The following is a 16133-nucleotide window of genomic DNA, read 5'->3' as shown; positions in this document are numbered from 1 at the left end:
GGCCCCTAGGGTGTAGGGTACACCAGCTGGTCCCTAGGGTGTAGGGTACACCATCAGGCCCTTAGGGTGTAGGGTACACCATCAGGCCCTTAGGGTGTAGGGTACACCATCAGGCCCTTAGGGTGTAGGGTACACTAGCTGGCCCTTAGAGTGCCAAATACACAAGTCGGCCCTTAGCGTGTACACCAGTTGGCCCTTAGGTTATTGGGTACATAAGCTGGCCCTTAGTGTACACACCAGCTGGCCCTTAGGGTGTAGGGCACCCTATCTGGCCCTTAGCGTGTACACTAGCTGGCCCTTAGCGTATACGCTAACTGGCCCTTAGGGTGTAAGGGGACACTAACTAGCCCTTAGGGTGCCAAGTCTAAGGCCTCCTCCTCTTGGATACACCAAGCTGTTGCTTGCTCCCCCCCCATGACTCATATCACCTCTGGCCCCCGACAGCCAACGAGCCACACAGCGGGTGAACCCCGGCCAGGAGCTGGGCAGGGTGTGCACCCCTCACGTGCGAATGCCATTCGGGGGAAAGGGGGAGAGAAGGGGAGTTTTGCCATAGCCGAGCAATTGTGTGTTGGGGGGGGGAACACAGGAGACTGCACGTGATCCACGTACGAGGGGAATGGAGGGGAGGGGAATGGAGGGAGGGGAATGGAGGGAGGAAGGGAAGGGGGGGAGAGTTTGGGGTCTATATATATATATATATATATATATATATATATATATATATATATATATATATATATATATATATATATATATATATATATATATATATATAAATCGAGGCTGGAAAGAAAAGAGTTATGGAAACTGGAATGGGGGGGGGGGGGGAGATGGGGGAATGGAATGGGTGGGGAGGGGAATGGAGGCAGGAAGGGGAGTGGAGGGGATAACAGCATCAGATTATCAAATTATTACGTGTGTATACATGTAATAATTCAATAGTATAATATATAATACAATATAATACATAATGTAATGTAATGTAATTGTGGGAAGAGGGGGGGGGGATATAACTAAATCATACAATTATATCATTACATAGTACATGTAATAATATAATACAATATAAAGTAATATAATATATAATGTAATACTATATAATAATGTAATACAATACAAAGTAATGTAATATAATTATTTCCTTATGGCGGCTGGAGAATTATATTCTAATTCTCTTTATCTCAGTCCTGACGACGTAATTACTTTGAAAGCGCTACACTGATATTAAGGTTATAATTCTTCGTGTATTTAATAATAGAAGATTCAATGACATTTCTCTTGGTAATAGAGTTACGAGTTAATAATTGAGGTGGCATTACTCCAGTCAATAAAGTTATTGTTGATAAAATTCTTAAATCATTGACCTTCTTGTCCACATAATAAGTTTATGATGCGCTCGCTGTCTGTCTTGGACAATCGCATGTTTACCAAATGGCGTCCTGGCTACGTCTCTTCGTTGTATATCAACTGACTGTTATATTTCTCTCTTGTGTCTCCCCTGATGATGTGATTATTACACGAAAGTGCACTTGGGAACTTGTCGTGTTTCATTTTCCCCGTGGACTCTTAGGAAAATATATATATATATATATATATATATATATATATATATATATATATATATATATATATATATATATATATATATATATTGACCTATCTATCTATCTATCTATCAATACTGTCAGTATTGATAGATAGAATTGCTCTACTGACAGGAGGAGGCGTCGTGCAGCAGCGCTTGAGGCGACATGATGTCGTTGCTCTGGCTATAATGAGGACAACGATCGTCAGCAACGGCGGCACAGCAACAGAAGCAGACGCAGCAACAGCGGTTGCAGCAACAGAAGCAGACGCAGCAACAGCGGTTGCAGCAACAGAAGCAGACGCAGCAACAGCGGTTGCAGCAACAGAAGCAGACGCAGTGGCAGCGTTAACAGGAACGGAAACAGACGCAGCAACAGAAGCAGAAGCAGCAACAGAAACAGAAGCAGCAACAGAAACAGACGCAGCAGCAGCGTTAACAAGAACAGAAGGAGAAGCAGAAGTAGCATTAACAACAGAAGTAGAAGCAGCAGCCACAGGAGCAGCAGTAGCGACAGCTGGAGTGCCAGCCAGGGTCGTGGTCGTACCGTCCTACACACTGAAGGATTAGGTCAAAGGTCAAGTCATCATATGCAAAATGTCGTACCGTCGTGGTCAAGGGTCGTACCGTCGTGGTCAAGGGTCGTATCGTCGTGGTCAAGGGTTGTACCGTCGTGGTCAAGGGTCGCACCGTCGTGCTCAAGGGTCCTACCGTCGTGCTCAAGGGTCGCACCGTCGTGCTCAAGGGTCGCCCCGTCGTGCTCAAGGGTCGCACCGTCGTGCTCAAGGGTCGCCCCGTCGTGCTCAACGGTCGTACCGTCGTGCTCAAGGGTCGCACCGTCGTGCTCAAGGGTCGCACCGTCGTGTTCAACGGTCGCACCGTCGTGGTCAAGGGTCGCACCGTCGTGCTCAAGGGTCGCACCGTCGTGGTCAAGGGTCGCCCCGTCGTGGTCAAGGGTCGTACCGTCGTGCTCAAGGGTTGTACCGTCGTGCTCAAGGGTCGTACCGTCGTGCTCAAGGGTCGTACCGTCGTGCTCAAGGGTCGCACCGTCGTGCTCAAGGGTCGTAACACCGTGCTCAAGGGTCGCACCGTCGTGCTCAACGGTCGTACCGTCGTGCTCAAGGGTCGTACCGTCGTGCTCAAGGGTCGTAACACCGTGCTCAGAGAGACTGCGAGGAGTGGGCGTGTATTTCCATGAGTGACCCCACAGAGTGATGGTATTTCTCCAGCTGACATCCCGTCCTTGTACAGCCAGTATGGGGGCCCGCCGCCATGTGACCCTATAGAATGAACACACGCGAGACAAAGATCATGTAGAGCGTCCTCCACCTCCCTCTTCCCTTACGTAAACAAACCAATAATTACAGAAGGCTGGCCCGCGCCACTTCCAGGAGAGCGTAAAGGAGGGGCCGGGCCGCCGCTCTGGTGTACTTTCTTTCTCCCTTCCAGGGTTTCCAGGCTCCCAACACGCTGGCCTCCAGGGATGCATCCAGCCTTCCAGGGCGTCGTGGAGATCTCTTGCAGTGTTTCCAGGCTTCCATCACGCACGCTGGCTTCCTTCCAGGATGTCGTGGAGATCTCCTGCAGTGCTTCCAGGCCCCTAACACGCTGGCCTCCAGGGATGCGTTCAGCATTCCAGGGCGTCGTGGAGATCTCTTGCAGTGTTTCCAGGCTTCCATCACGCTGGCCCTAGGGATGCGTGAGCCTTCCAGGGTGTCGTGGAATTTCTTGCAGTGTTTCCAGGCTTCCATCACGCTGGCCCCAGGGATGCATCCAGCCTTCCAGGGCGTCATGGAGATCTCCTGCAGTGTTTCCAGGCTCCTACGCTTCCGTTCTTAGTCATAACCTACGTCATAAGGAGCCAGAGTTCCCACTTATTGTAACCTTACACTTTATATTCCACATACCAGTCTTCCAAACTCCAAGCTTCACTCATTCTAATTGTTATCCACTTCTTCATTTCCCTTCACCCACCTTCCCTGTCTTCATCCTTCCGTGTTGTTACATTCATCTAGTTATATTTCCCCTCCCCTATTCACTTTACTATTTATCTTCGTAGCCAAGTTCCAGGATCCTATATCTCTGTCCAGGACCAATGCTTCCCTTTCTCCCATACTGCAGTCCAGTATCCATTTCCTGGAACGCCACTCGAATTACACAATCCGCACATTAGCACTCCAGTATACCACCAATGATGGTGGGGATAGGGACTGGTGAGTTGGTGTTGGCGGTGGTGGTGGTGGTGGTGGTGAGGGAGATGGGTCTGGTCGAGCGATACATGAGAAGGACAGATAACAGGAGACCTGATGGTTCATAACGAGGTTATCTGTTTTTATGTATAGGGGGAACGATACCGCTATGGGTAATTTATAGGAGAAGTCTGAACTGGAAAAAAAAAAGCCCTTATCAGTGTGCCTTCATGGCTCTGACACTGGAATCTGGAAAAGAAAGATGTGATCAAAGTGTAAACTGGATTATACATATCTTTTCTTAGTGATCATAGCACATGCCAGTGAAATCTTGTCTTGACATGATACAAAGGTCTTTCAACGCTCCTTCAGAGGGTGGTACATTGCAGGGCACCATTACTGTATATGTGAAAGGCCTGCTTGCCCACAATTGCAATCACACATCCTTTTTCCTTTTTCTATGTTCATGATATTCTTCCTAGTCATTGAGTCTGTCTGAAGTATGGTCGAAATGATTTACTATTTTGAAGATTTCTATCAGATCTCTTCAGAGTCGGCATTATTCTATAGTCTTTCCTCATATAGCTTCTTTAAGTGGGAGGGAATTCGTTTGGCTGTTCCTCTTTGAATTTGTTCAAGCTTCTCTTCATTTCTAGTGTCCAATTCTGGAGAGCGTGTTCTATATGAGGTCTTACAAGGTATTGTGATGGGTGGAGTGTGGTATTCCTCGTTTCGTAGTTTGTATGACCAGCATCCTATCCTAGTGTTGGTGTAGACAGGTCGTGAGGCTCTGGTGATGGGGATATGTTGGTGTATAGAAGTCGTGAGGCTCTGGTGATGGGGATATGTTGGTGTAGAGAGGTCGTGAGGCTCTGGTGATGGGGATATGTTGGTGTATAGAAGTCGTGAGGCTCTGGTGATGGGGATATGTTGGTGTAATAGAGGTCGTGAGGCTCTGGTGATGGGGATATGTTGGTGTAGAGAGGTCGTGAGGCTCTGGTGATGGGGATATGACGGTAGACAGTGTAGGATCTGGTGAGGTGGTTGTGGGGTGGTGTTGGTAGTGGTATTGGGGAGGGTTTGGTCGGGGTGATGGTGGTGGTGGGGAGAGCTTGGTAATGGTGGGGTGGTGTTTGGTGAGGAAGGCCTGATGGTGGAGAGAAACTGGTGGGGTGATGGTGATGAGGAGGGCATGGTGATGAGGAGGTCTTGGCGATGAGGCGGTGGTGGGGAGGGGCTGGTGATGGGGCGGTGGTGGCGGGGAGGGCTTGGTGATGGGGCGGTGGCGGTGGTGGCGAGGGCCTGGTGATGGGGCGGTGGTGGCGGGGAGGTCTTGGTGATGGGGCGGTGGCGGTGGTGTCGGGGAGGGCCTGGTGATGGGGCGGTGGTGGCGGAGGAGGGCCTGGTGTAGGCGGCGGTGGCGGTGAGGGCCTGGTGATGGAGGTGGTGGTGGCGGGGAGGGCCTGGTGATGGGGCGGTGGTGGCGGTGGCGGGGAAGGCTGGTGATGGAGGTGGTGGTGGCGGGGAGGGCCTGGTGATGGAGGTGGTGGTGGCGGGGAGGGCCTGGTGATGGGGCGGTGGTGGCGGTGGCGGGGAGGGCCTGGTGATGGAGGCGGTGGTGGCGGAGGAGGGCCTGGTGTAGGCGGCGGTGGCGGTGAGGGCCTGGTGATGGAGGTGGTGGTGGCGGGGAGGGCCTGGTGATGGGGTGGCGGTGGCGGGGAGGGCCTGGTGATGGAGGTGGTGGCGGTGGTGGCGGCGGGGGAGGAGGGCCTGGTGTAGGCGGCGGCGGCGGTGAGGCTGGTAATGTCTTCCGCTCTGTTGGTGATAAGCGCATTACTACTGACGGCGACGGCGACGGTGGTGGGCTGAGTTAGCACCCGCAGGAAGCCGGGACGAGGAGGAGGAGGAGGAGCGGGAGGAGAAGGGGGGATGATGATGAGAAGAGGAGGAGGAGGAGGAGGAGGAGGAGGAGGATGAGGAGGAGGAGGAGGAGGAGGAGGATGAGGAGGAGGAGGAGGAGGAGAGATTAAGAAGAGCAGGAGACGATCAGACCAGGAGTTAGGAGAGACGAGCCGCCAAGTCTCGTACCTTGAGACCCCGAGAGAGAGAGAGAGAGAGAGAGAGAGAGAGAGAGAGAGAGAGAGAGAGAGAGAGAGAGAGAGAGACGCCCTCAGTCCCTGCCTTCCCCTCCAGGATGGTGTCGTCCCCTGGGCTGATTCTGGCCGCCACCACCACAACCAAATCGCCACTGCTGCTACCCATCACCTGACGGACGGACGCATGCCTCCTGAGGGAGGAGGAGGAGGAGGAGGAGGAGGAGGAGGAGGAGGAGGAGGAGGAGGAGGAGGAGGGAGAGGAAGAGGAGGGGGGTACTTCTCTGACAACTTCGGAAAGAAGAAGAGGAGAAGGAGGAGGAGAAGGAGGAAGAGAATGGGGAGGAAGAGGAGGATGGTACTTCTCTGAGAACTTCTAGATGAGGAGGAGGAGGAGGAGGAGGAGGAGGAGGAGGAGGAGGAGGAGGAGGAAGAAGAAGAAGAAGAAGAAGAAGAAGAAGAAGAGGAGGAGGAGGAGGAGGAGGAGGAGGAGGAGGGATGGCAGAAGTCTGTATCGTCGGGGTCTGTGGTGAAGGGCTGTGCGTGAGGCAGCAGAAGACAGGGGTACCGCTGCTGCTGCTGCTACAACCTCCTGCAGAAGGTCACACTGGCAGCTGCAGCTGTGTGCGGTGGTACAGCAGAGTCTGCTGCAGCTCTGGGTGTGTGTGGGAGATGCAGCAGACCAGCAACAGCTAACAGTGCAGCAGCAGCAGCAATACAAGACCCACACACACACACACACACAAGAGCCCACCATGGCTACGCAACACCGATTCCTGCAGCAACACAAGCAACACTCACTCCCTCCCTCCCCACAACACACCCTCCACTCCCCTCTCTTCCCCCTACCCTCTCCCCTCAGCCCCAGCTACTCACACCTCCCGACCTTCGCCCATCAGCCAACCCCCGGCTGGCTTCATAGGGGAGGGGGGGGGGGGGGGGCGGTGACTACAGCAGCGGGCGGGTCAGGTCATGAGTCCTGAGCCTGGGCCACAGTGAGAGCCCTACCCATCACCCACGGCGGGCCGCCCACACACAGGGTGGGCGGGGGTCATCATGCATGTATTTATGTACAACCTACAGTTCTCTTCTCCCTGGGTGCAGCTTCCAATCCGATAGAGCCAATCTCTCTCTCTCTCTCTCTCTCTCTCTCTCTCTCTCTCTCTCTCTCTCTCTCTCTCTCTCTCTCTCTCTCTCTCTCTCTCTCTCTCTCTCTCTCTCTCTCTCTCTCTCTCACCAACATGTGTTCACCTTATCTTTCTCAAGTCATCAATTCATATCTGTAGATAAGGAACGGGTTGTGAGAGAGAGTGTGAGTGTATATCATCTGGTCTCTGGTTGTAGATAAGGAACAGGTTGTGAGCTGATTGATCGAGTGTGTTCTCATGTTGGGCGTTCTCTCTGGTTGTGAAAAATGTTCTCTGTCAAAGACTGTCCTGGTTGTGAATGGTCTCTCGTCGAGTGTTCTCTGGTTGTGGCAGTGTTCTCTGGTTTGTGGCAGTGTTCTCTGGTTTGAGAATGTCCTCTGGTTGTGAGTTCTCTGGTTGTGACAGTGTTCTCTGGTTTGAGTATGTCCTCTGGTTGTGAGTTCTCTGGTTGTGACAGTGTTCTCTGGTTTGAGTATGTCCTCTGGTTGTGAGTTCTCTGGTTGTGACAGTGTTCTCTGGTTTGAGTATGTCCTCTGGTTGTGAGTTCTCTGGTTGTGGCAGTGTTCTCTGGTTTGAGAATGTCCTCTGGTTGTGAGTTCTCTGGTTGTGACAGTGTTCTTTGGTTGTAAGAATGTTCTCTAGTTGGGTGGGGTGTGGATTGGGGTGAAGGAACATAAGAAACACACCCCACAAGGGCAGGCCAGGAACACAAGCAACACATCCCACAAGGCCAGGCCAGGAACACCAGCAACACACCCCACAAGGCCAGGCCAGGAACACAAGCAACACATCCCACAAGGCCAGGCCAGGAACACAAGCAACACATCCCACAAGGCCAGGCCAGGAACACCAGCAACACACCCCACAAGGCCAGGCCAGGAACACCAGCAACACACCCCACAAGGCCAGGCCAGGAACACAAGCAACACTACCCACAAGGCCAGGCCAGGAACACAAGCAACACATCCCACAAGGCCAGGCCAGGAACACCAGCAACACACCCCACAAGGCCAGGCCAGGAACACAAGCAACACTACCCACAAGGCCAGGCCAGGAACACAAGCAACACATCCCACAAGGCCAGGCCAGGAACACAAGCAACACACCCCACAAGGCCAGGCCAGGAACACAAGCAACACACCCCACAAGGCCAGGCCAGGAACACAAGCAACACACCCCACAAGGCCAGGCCAGGAACACAAGCAACACATCCCACAAGGCCAGGCCAGGAACACAAGCAAACTACCCACAAGGCCAGGCCAGGAACACAAGCAACACACCCCACAAGGCCAGGCCAGGAACACAAGCAACACTACCCACAAGGCCAGGCCAGGAACACCAGCAACACAAATCAACCGGAGTTGAATTAAAACGGTAAACACCATTTGACATTCACGACCAGACGCAAATAATTAACACATCTCTCACCAAACATTAATCAAGGAAAGTGTTGCTGACACACGTACTGATGTTCAACGCCAGCTTAATGAACATTGATACATATATATATATATATATATATATATATATATATATATATATATATATATATTTTTTTTTTTTTTTTGCTTTGTCGCTGTCTCCCGCGTTTGCGAGGTAGCGCAAGGAAACAGACGAAAGAAATGGCCCAACCCCCACCCCCATACACATGTATATACATACGTCCACACACGCAAATATACATACCTACACAGCTTTCCATGGTTTACCCCAGACGCTTCACATGCCTTGATTCAATCCACTGACAGCACGTCAACCCCGGTATACCACATCGCTCCAATTCACTCTATTCCTTGCCCTCCTTTCTCCCTCCTGCATGTTCAGGCCCCGATCACACAAAATCTTTTTCACTCCATCTTTCCACCTCCAATTTGGTCTCCCTCTTCTCCTCGTTCCCTCCACCTCCGACACATATATCCTCTTGGTCAATCTTTCCTCACTCATTCTCTCCATGTGCCCAAACCATTTCAAAACACCCTCTTCTGCTCTCTCAACCACGCTCTTTTTATTTCCACACATCTCTCTTACCCTTACGTTACTTACTCGATCAAACCACCTCACACCACACATTGTCCTCAAACATCTCATTTCCAGCACATCCATCCTCCTGCGCACAACTCTATCCATAGCCCACGCCTCGCAACCATACAACATTGTTGGAACCACTATTCCTTCAAACATACCCATTTTTGCTTTCCGAGATAATGTTCTCGACTTCCACACATTCTTCAAGGCTCCCAGAATTTTCGCCCCCTCCCCCACCCTATGATCCACTTCCGCTTCCATGGTTCCATCCGCTGCCAGATCCACTCCCAGATATCTAAAACACTTCACTTCCTCCAGTTTTTCTCCATTCAAACTCACCTCCCAATATATATATATATATATATATATATATATATATATATATATATATATATATATATATATATATATATATATATATATATCATATTATATTATATTCATATTAAACTTTGTCGCTGTCTCCCGTGGCGCCGTCTCCCGCGTTAGCGAGGTAGCGCAAGGAAACAGACGAAAGAATGGCCCAACCCACCCACATACACATTTATGTACTTACACGTCCACACATGCACATATACATACCTATACGTTTCAACGTATACATATAAATACATACAGAAACATATACATATGTACACATGTACATACTTCATACTTGCTGCCTTTATTCATTCCCGTCGCCACCCCGCTTCTGTCTAACTCCATCTGTCTACAACGTGGGTCGCTTCTGTCTAACCCATCTGTCTACAACGTGGGTCGCTTCTGTCTAACTCCATCTGTCTACAACGTGGGTCGCTTCTGTCTAACCTATCTGTCTACAACGTGGGTCGCTTCTGGCTTACCCATCTGTCTACAACGTGGGTCGCTTCTGGCTTACCCATCTGTCTACAACGTGGGTCGCTTCTGGCTTACCCATCTGTCTACAACGGGTTAATTTATTTAATTCTTGATCGTCTATGTTAAAATGGCGGTACTGTGGCCAGCTGGTGCAGACGGGACGGTGGACAGCTGGTGCGGACGAGAAGGTGGACACCTAGTGCTGACGGGAAGGTGAACAGCTGGTGCTGAGGGGAAGGTGAACAGCTGGTGCAGACGGGACGGTGGACAGCTGGTGCGGACGGGAAGGTGGACAGCTGGTGCGGACGGGAAGGGGGACAGCTGGTGCGGACGGGAAAGGGGACAGCTGGTGCTGACGGGAAGGTGAAAGCTGGAGCTGACGGGAAGGTGAACAGCTGGTGCTGACGGGAAGGTGAACAGCTGGTGCTGACGGGAAGGTGACAGCTGGTGCGGACGGGAAGGTGGACAGCTGGTGCGGACGGGAAGGTGGACAGCTGGTGCGGACGGGAAGGTGGACAGCTGGTGCTGACGGGAAGGTGAACAGCTGGTGCTGACGGGAAGGTGAACAGATGGTGCTGAGGGGAAGTTGGACAGCTGGTGCAGACGGTACGGTGGCCAGCTGGTGCAGACGGTACGGTGACCAGCTGGCTGACGGAACAGTAGCCAGCTGGTTCAAAAAAGTGACCCTACAGAACGACCGTCAGTATGGCACTGTTGCCATCTGTACCACACCTCTGGCCCTCGTATGGCACACCTCCACCACACCTCTGGCCTTCGTATGGCACACCTCCACCACACCTCTGGCCTTCGTATGGCACATCTCCACCACACCTCTGGCCTTCGTATGGCACATCTCCACCACACCTCTGGCCTTCGTATGGCACATCTCCACCACACCTCTGGCCCTCGTATGGCACATCTCCACCACACCTCTGGCCTTCGTATGGCACATCTCCACCACACCTCTGGCCTCGTATGGCACATCTCCACCACACCTCTGGCCCTCGTATGGCACATCTCCACCACACCTCTGGCCCTCGTATGGCACACCTCCACCACACCTCTGGCCCTCGTATGGCACATCTCCACCACACCTCTGGCCCTCGTATGGCACATCTCCACCACACCTCTGGCCCTCGTATGGCACACCTCCACCACACCTCTGGCCCTCGTATGGCACATCTCCACCACACCTCTGGCCTTCGTATGGCACATCTCCACAACACCTCTGGCCCTCGTATGGCACATTCCACCACACCTCTGGCCCTCGTAAGGCACATCTCCACCACACCTCTGGCCTTCGTAAGGCACATCTCCACCACACCTCTGGCCTTCGTATGGCACATCTCCACCACACCTCTGGCCTTCGTATGACACCTCCGCCACACCTCTGGCCTTCGTATGGCACCTCCGCCACACCTCTGGCCTTCGTATGACACCTCCGCCACACCTCTGGCCTTCGTATGGCACCTCCGCCACACCTCTGGCCTTCGTATGGCACACCTCCACCACACCTCTGGCCTTCGTATGGCACATCTCCACCACACCTCTGGCCTTCGTAAGGCATATCTCTACCACACCTCTGGCCTTCGTATGGCACATCTCCACCACACCTCTTGCCCTTGTATGACACCTCCGCCACACCTCTGGCCTTCGTATGGCACATCTCCACCACACCTCTGGCCTTCGTATGACATCTCCGCCACACCTCTGGCCTTCGTATGGCACCTCTCCGCCACACCTCTGGCCCTCGCATGGCACCTCCGCCCCCTAACACCACCTGACAACCTCCACTCCACTCCCGGCTACCACCTGACACCACCCAGACAACGGGGGCATTAACACACTGGAAACACAAGAGGGAAACTTCTCAACTCAAATTGTGAGGGACAGTTAAAAAGCAACGCGTCAACACCCGTCATTCCCGTCTCAAGGGCGTCCCAGGGGACCCGTCAACACACACACACACACACACACACACACACACACACACACACACACAGGCAACACGGGACCTCCTATTATCAGTTCTTCATCAAAAAACGCTGTATTTTCTCCCCCATCCTCCTCCTCCTCCTAACCGCGCCCCCCCCTCCCCCCCATCCACCCCCCCCCCCCCCCCCCAACTAACCCCCCCCCCCCCCCCAAGGATACACAGAGCCACCACCAAAACTTTCAACATGCGAGATGAAATATTCCACGAATATAAAAACTTTATCTTTATCCGCGATTCGAAAAAAAAAAAAATAACTATGAAAAAAAAAAAACACTTTAAGCTATAATGCCCAGCAACGGATGAGAGAATATATGTGTGTGTGTGAGAGAGAGAGAGAGAGAGAGAGAGAGAGAGAGAGAGAGAGAGAGAGAGAGAGAGAGAGAGAGAGAGAGAGAGAGAGAGAGAGAGAGAGAGAGAGAGAGAGAGAGAGAGAGAGAGAGACTCCACCGCAAAAGGTCCTGGGTTCGAATCCTGGCTGTTGGAGTATATTATATATGATATGGTATGGTATACATGAATGCAATTTCATGTATGGCGAGGTGGCGACGACAATGGATGAAGGCAGCAAGTATGAAATGTACATGTGTATATATATGTATATGTCTGTGCATGTATATGTATGTATACGTTGAAATGTATATGTATGTATATGTGAGCGTGTGGGCGTTTACGTCTATACATGTGTATGTGGGTGAGTTGGGCCATTCTTTCGTCTGTTTCCTTGCGCTACCTCGCTACCGCGGGAGACAGCTACAAAGTATAATGAAATAATATATATATATACATATATATATATATATATATATATATATATATATATATATATATATATATATATATATATATATATACTTGGGTTATAAGAGTTATAAAGGAGAGTAAAGTTGGAGGTTGGTTAAATCTATCTTGTTAGAAAAAGAATTCCCGATCCAGCTGTGCGCCTGCCAGGGTCAGCTGACTGCTGGTCCAGGCCAGCTGCTGTTGGCTGGCTGGAACTGCTGATAATGGGCTTCACATGTGTGGCGGACAGCTGACTGATAAAGGGATCAGCTGCTGCTGCTGCAGGGGTACCTAGCATCCAGCTCCTGCAGGAGGGAGTGGGGGCAGCATCCAGCTCCTGCAGGAGGGAGAAGGGGGTGGGTGGCATCCAGCTCCTGCAGGAGGGAGACTGGGGGCGGCATCCAGCTACTGCAGGAGGGAGACTGGGGGCAGCTTCCAGCTACTGCTACAGGAGTACCAAGCTTCCAGCTGCTGTTGCAGGGTTGGCCAGTTCCCAGCTCCTGCAGGAGGGAGAGGGGGTAGCATCCAGCTCCTGCAGGAGGGAGGGTGAAGCTTCCCACAGCAGAGTTGGGGTGTGGGGGTTCGCTGCCTCCAGGGAGATAATCTGGGGGGTGAGGGGAGGCGTGCAGCGCCAGGGAGGCTGGCTGGCACAGCTAACAAACCAATTTGGAGCAAAAAGCAATTTCATGACGAACATAGAGAGAGAGGCAGGACCAGCTGGGGTACAGTACGGTACAGTCTCAGGGCTGGTCATGGTCATCATCAGGACCAGCTGGGGTACAGTACGGTACAGTACGGTACAGTATCAGGGCTGGTCATGGTCATCATCAGGACCAGCCGGGGTACAGTACGGTACAGTCTCAGGGCTGGTCATGGTCATCATCAGGACCAGCCGGGGTACAGTACGGTACAGTCTCTGGGCTGGTCATGGTCATCATCAGGACCAGCCGGGGTACAGTACGGTACAGTCTCAGGGCTGGTCATGGTCATCATCAGGACCAGCCAGGGTACAGTACGGTACAGTACGGTACAGTATCAGGGATGGTAGCACACAGGAGGGACAGACAACACTAGACCTAATGACCCATGACGAGGTTATCAGTCTGCAAAATCTGATCTACAATGGAAACATGAAAGTATGTCAGAAGACACGTACCCACCTCGCCCTCCGGCTCAACTACCACTAAATGAACAAACCCCCCCCCCCCAAAAAAAAAAAAAAAAAATAGCAAGGTGGAAAAAGAAATACTGCCATGGAAATTCTACAGGAAAGTATAAAAGTAAAAAACGGGAGAAAGTATCCATACCAGTTTTACGAGTGGCCTCACTTGTGCTGGACTCTTGAAAAATAAAAATAAAAAAGAAAGAGACATATCTATACGTCCCATTTTGAGACAGGATAATCTACTGATAACAGATATCAACGAAGTATCGGTCCAGACTCGAACAATCGATACATCTTAGGACATCCTTATATACCCTCACAGATGTACTCTTTATCACATCACGAATGCTCGAGTCGCAGTTCCTCGATCACACTAACTAACACGAAATCCCACAAACACAACCCTTCCTCCAGCTGTTCCTCCATCACACTAACTAACACGAAATCCCACAAACACAAACCTTCCTCCAGCTTTCTTTATAAAGTTTCGATTTAGTATTCTATAATATTCTCGTCTTCTCTGAGCACCGAATCCTGGACGACCTACCACACTGTCTTCAGCAGATCCTCCTAAGGAGATCGCCTACCTCGTAGGATAAGTACTCCAACTTGGTCCCAGCTGAGGGAACAGAACCTCCTCCTGTTTTACGTTCCTACTACACAATTCCTCATCTTGATGTCTATCTAAGGAAACCCCGACGACAAAGGCGAGAGGCTTGGATCGTCTTCCCCTCCGTCAACCCAACACTTTCTAACCTGCTGGTAGTTTATGTTTTGGGTATCTATCTACTGTCGTGGGCTCTGCCTCTTTCCTAAACATATGAACGTTATCCCTCCTGTCCACTGGCGTCTCCACTGTAACCATTCTCGTGAAGAGATAACCCATTTTCTCAGTTATGTCCTTAATCTCCTTAGTAAATACTCTAGCTCTTGTGAGCCCAAATTCTACTGGCAACACTGAATACTCATCTTTTTTTTTTCCCACTGATATTTTTGATGCAGGGGGCTCTGCCTTTGGGGCTGGATCTCTGGCAAATTGCGTAACACATATACATCCGTTCTTTTTTTCAAGGAAACACAAGGGAAATGAAAGAGCTTGAGCTTGCTACCCCGCAGGACGGTGTACTAAGTCCCATTCTATTTAATGTCTTAATCAAATGCCTTTCTCAGGTCTATGCCCACGAATAACATGAAAACCATATACTGATGATATCATACGCAACACCTACAGGTATAGTAATACACTCACTATACTCAACCATGTATCAGATACCTGTGAAAAGTCAGTTGCGTGTCCTCTCTACTGCCAATACCAAAGTTCTTAGCAGACATCTTCCTAAATGAGAGAAGGTGTGTGACCAGAGAGATTCAGTTGAAGAATGGGTCACAGGTTGATAACGTAGAAAGGTATTTTGTTATCTTGAAATAACAGTGACAACATTTGGAGCTGCTGCAACTGGATTTAACAACCAATGTAGAAGGATGGGATTAGAGAACTCAAGAGCTGGTAGCTGGCCCCAGTCTACCACAAGGGGGCCACTGTAGGAATAGTTAGAATGATGTACATCGCCGACATATATTAAGACTGATTACTATGTGCCTCGGCTTGATCTAACGCCTGGAAGAACGCCTGGAAGCCTTGAGAAAATACAAGACGAAGTTTAGATAATCATTTCTTGGCTGTCTTGAAGCAACAAAGATTCTAAACATGAGGAAACAACTTGGTCTTCCTAGTTTTAGAGATAAAATAACTGGAATCATTCTTATTGGTAGACTGATGTTCAGTCAAACACATTCCACTCCACGCAAAGAAGCGTTCCAGACCTCCTCCAGAAGCGGGAGACATCCATGCAGACCCAATGATCAGGCAAACCCATTCCAGTCCACGCACAGAAGCATTCCAGACCACCTCCAGAGGCGGGAGACATCCATGCAGGCCCAATCCTCAGGCAAACCCATTCCAGTCCACGCACAGAAGCCTTCCAGACCTTCCCCAGAAGCGGGAGACATCCATGCAGACCCAATCCTTAAGAAAACCCATTCCAGTTCACACATGGAAGCATTCCAGATCTCCTCCTCAAGCGGGAGACATCACTGCTGACCCTATGATCAGGCAAACCCATTCCAGTCCACGCACAGAAGCATTCCAGACCACCTCCTCAAGCGAGAGACATCCATGCAGACCCAATCCTCAGGCAAACCCATTCCAGTCCACGCACAGAAGCCTTCCAGACCTTCCCCAGAAGCGGGAGACATCCATGCAGACCCAATCCTTAAGAAAACCCATTCCAGTCCACGCACAGAAGCATTCC

The 16133-nt window shown here is 50.9% G+C and overlaps 1 long non-coding RNA gene across 1 annotated transcript in view; it reads right to left on the bottom strand.

The window, feature by feature from the left end:
* LOC139756114 (uncharacterized) overlaps positions 1 to 16133 on the bottom strand; it is a 562112-nt gene that overhangs the window by 291353 nt on the left and 254626 nt on the right. The gene's annotated exons all lie outside the window — the stretch shown is intronic.

Source organism: Panulirus ornatus, chromosome 20, assembly GCF_036320965.1.
Source record: "Panulirus ornatus isolate Po-2019 chromosome 20, ASM3632096v1, whole genome shotgun sequence".
Classification (NCBI taxonomy): Eukaryota; Metazoa; Arthropoda; class Malacostraca; order Decapoda; family Palinuridae; genus Panulirus; species Panulirus ornatus.
The sequence above is the reverse complement of the archived record's forward strand: the minus strand, read 5'-3'. Positions and strand labels throughout refer to the sequence as shown.